Raw genomic sequence first — 4,348 nt, 5'->3', positions numbered from 1 at the left:
CCATGAGGCAGAGTGGTGAGCTCCAATCGGTATCCGCCATATCCCACAAAGAAAAGTTGAAGAAGGAGAATGAACAGAAAAGTGCAAAACAAGAGTTTATGGTTGGGGATTTGGGGCTTTTAGACAGATCTGGGTTGCCTTGTCTTCAGGGCAAGCTCAAGTCCAAACGGACTGGCCCTTACTTGATCACCCATGTATTCCCTCATGGAGTAGTAGAGTTAAAAACCAAAGGGGGAGTGCGATTTAAGGTGAATAGAGAACGAATAAAACTCTATTTGGAGCATAATGCATCGGTGAATGAAGTGATAGAGGCATACCATCTCGATAAAGGCTGAGTAATCAAGTATCCTCAGTCATGCCGCGATTTTAAATCAGGCGCTTGTTGGGAGGCAACCCAATACTTATAGTTTTTTTTCTTTTTAGTAATTGTAGCATTTTCTACTAATGGGTTTTAATTTGCTGGCACATCACCAGGAAATTCTGCAGAAAATTACTCTGCAGCAGTCACTGACGGATACAGCGACTGACCGTTTCATCTGTGACGGACCGTCACATTCATCCGTCGTGCCAGGTATGTCTTTCTGTTATTTTCAAACGGACATATGCGACGGACCGTCGTCCCCACGACGGACCGTCCTGCACAACCGTTCTGGTTGTAAGAGACCCCTTTCCTAAGGGTCTCTCTCTATTTTTCAAAGTATCCTCAAACGGAAAACTAAGACGGATCGTCATACCTTCGACGATCCATCCTGCATGACCGTCATGACGGTCAGATACCCCTCTCCTAGGGGTCTCCACATTTCTCTCAAGTGTCCTCTGACGGACACCCACAACTGACCGTCGTACCTGTGACGGTCCGTCCTACACATACCGTCATACTTTTCAGAGACTCTCCTTCAGGGTTATCCATATCAACATAGTCTAAGTAAGGCACGACGGACAACATGAAGGTCCGTCATACCCACGACGGTTCGTCATAATCACAACGGTCCGTGCTGATCGTCGGCGCTTTGCGCCCCAGGTTTGCTTCACCTACCACTCTTGTATTTGAATTTTTTATGCATCGGGGACAATTGCATGTCTTTTTGTTGGGGGTGGGGTAAATGAAAGTGAGTGCTAGGGTGAAGTCTGAGTAGCCAATTCACTATCCTTTTTTGGGGTTTTCTTGCCTGTGTTCTTTTTCCCCAAGAGACTGATTACTTTTTCTGTTGAACCGGCATGTCTATATCTTGTGTACATAGTTTAATTCTGGAGCATGATGGCTAAAATGATATCCTGATAAAATGGAAAATGATGCATGACTAGGCATACAAATTGATAAATGTGTGGCTCTAAGCATGACATAGAGGTACACCACTGCATGACCCTAAGTCTAAAATTCGAACTATGTGTGTGATAATCTTGTAGAGTGATGAGATGTCAAGTGAGTGTGAGGAAAATTTTAATAGTCTACTATTTGTACTGAGCTAGAACTTGCCTGGTTAGTCCTGCTAAAAGTAAGTTGTAATAGACAATTAGGAAAGGATCATAGGCCCTTATTCAATATAGCCCATTGTTAGCCTAAATAAAAGAAAACCAAATGAAATTTATCCATCTTTGATCCAAAAGATTTGAGCTTAAATTAGAACTTTCTTTCTCACCCCAACTGATCTTTTCTGAGAATAATGTGTTGGCCCTGGTCCCTTCTTGGACATGCGCACCTCAGCTTATGCCAGAAGCATAAGTTGAGGGTGGCTAATGCAGTAAACAACCTTTTTATGGCCCTGACCCAACTTTGGGTATTGTGTACTTTTACCCATGGAAAAGTCATGAGTTGAGGGTGGCTATTATCAGGAATGCTCTGGAAAGTGGGGTTGAAAGAACAAAGAGAGAGAAAGAACAAAAGTAAAGTGACTGAAGATTTAGTTGAAAGAAAAGTAAAGAAAAAGAAAAATATACAAGAAATACCAGCAAGAAAAGAAGAGAGTCACTTATACAAATGAAGAAAGAAAAGAAAATAGCAAGGTGAAAGAATATGAGAAACTGGGCGAGATAAAATGATAGAAAATGGTCTGTTTAGCCGATATGTCAAGGAGGGCAAAAAGTCACCAAAGTATACCTAAATATACCCTACCTGACCCTGAGCCTATGTTACAAGCTAAGAAAGTCCTATCGTGATCCTAAGGGTTGTATAGCGAACTTAAAGCAGTGAAAATAAGGGCAAGCTTATGGCAATAGGTATGAATGAGTGAGAATTTGTTCTGAGAGTGAGTGTTGAAATGTAATCCTTATACTCAAACTGAGATCATTGTGTGAAAATGAGGATTTTGTTTTGAAGTGAGGACACTAGTTGCATTACCGGAAATATTAGCACCTCGGTGAGAAATTGAAGAGGATAGGTGTTAGTGCATGGTGAGTCTGTGTCATGGTCTGATCCCACATAATTCAAGCCTAATAGTGATAGCATGCATAAATATGATGAGATTAATCGGGATTGATAGCCAAATGGTTGCAAAGGATAAAACATGGATACTATTGTACAAAGATTGCGTATTGAGTCATAGTGCGTCCTTGAGGACAAACAACGAATTTAAGTTGAGGGTGTTGATATACCGTGGTTTCACGGTATTATTGATACTTTTTCCTTAAGTTTAGTGTGTCCAAAAGCCTGTTTGCGCTAATTTATATATAAGTTTCTCCTTATTTGCAGGAAATCTGTTCAAAGATGTATGCGGAGGTTTTTGAGCGAAGAAATGCAGAAGAGACCACCTACGGAGCTTGTGACGGTCCGTCATGCCTGTGACGGTCCGTAGGTGGCAGCGTAGTGCAGCTTCTGAAGGAATATGGGGAAGTATGACCAAGTGTGGGGTTACGGAGTCCATGACGGTCCGTCCTACAGGTTCGTCATGCAGTTCAGGGAAGTAATCCCAGTACCCATATTCCAAGAGTTTAAGTGTTTTGGAACGAAGACCCTCGACGGACCGTTGTGCCGATGACGGTCCGTCATACTCGCCGTCGAGGGTAATGAAGAGAGAAGCAGAAGAAATTTCATCAAGTATGGGACAACGGAGTGACGGTCCGTCGTGACCATGACAGTCCGTCGCGAGGTCCGTCGACCCAGCCGCGTTTTGACAGATTTTAAGCAAATAGATTCCTTGTTTAATTAGGTTTTTATTTTCTATAAATAGTTCAAAAAAACCTCGTTTTTGAGGTTAGACTGGAGACTCTGTTAGGTTAGACTCTGGATTGTTAGACATCATATTATTAGACTCTTTGTATTAGTGTTAGACTTTTGATTATCATTGATTGATGGTGATTTGTGGTGGTTAATCAAGTAAACTTTCGGATTTTATTCTTTCTCTTTGAAGTAAGTACATGAATTCTTATTTAATATATTTGAATATTGTGATTATGACTATGAATAACTAAACTCCATGACTAGGGTTGTGGGAACGATAGGCAAATAATGAGGTAAAACCTAACCAAAATAACATTTCTAGAATAGTGTCTTGCATGTATTAATAATTCTTTCTCTTAGAAGTGTTTTTAACGGATGGCCGACGTTAGAACTCGCCTTAATGCTACTTGCCGGACCAAGGAGGTAGATAATAGGAAAAGAATTATCAACATAGATTTAGAGTATACTATGTAATAGGCTAGTATTGATTGGTACGAGGTAATAACTTAGTCAAATATCGAATACGATGCTTAATATGAGGTAAAGATAAGGGTTAGGATAGCAACACACGTAGCCGGACCAAGGTGCGGAGTCAGATTTTCTAGATGCCGGACCAAGGATTTAGAAATACATAACTTATCACTTTGCATGCAAGATACTAGGAAAGAATTGTTATAGTTAGAATTATCAAGTTATGAACCTGTGGGGAACACGTAAACCCTAGTTACTTTGATTAATTGATTAAACTCAAACATTCAAAGCTGTTAAGTGTCACTTTCAATTTCGTTAGTTATTTTCATTCATTTAGAAATATAAACCCCCCTTTTATTGTTTTTGCTTTCCAAGGAAGTCATTGACCGAAAAATAGTAATAATAGATTGAAGTTAAGTCTAAACTATTTTCCTCGTGGGAAAAATCCCAACCTCACTAGTTGGGTTATTTACTTGACACGACCGCTTTACTTCTTATTTGAGAAGTAAGTTAGAGCGTATCATGGACATGTTATGAATATGTCGTATATGCAATGATGTGAAGTATATGGTAAGATGAAGTCTGATTATACCTACTGTCTAAATGGGTTTTCATGAATGGATTACTCATATAGTTACACTTGTACACTTATGCATGAATGAGATAAAGTATGAACATATGTGGTTTCAGTGTGTTATGTGAAAGGATTTCTAACATATA

Source organism: Solanum pennellii, chromosome 7 (assembly GCF_001406875.1).
Source record: "Solanum pennellii chromosome 7, SPENNV200".
In the NCBI taxonomy this organism is placed as follows: domain Eukaryota; kingdom Viridiplantae; phylum Streptophyta; class Magnoliopsida; order Solanales; family Solanaceae; genus Solanum; species Solanum pennellii.
Note: the sequence above shows the minus strand (reverse complement) of the source record.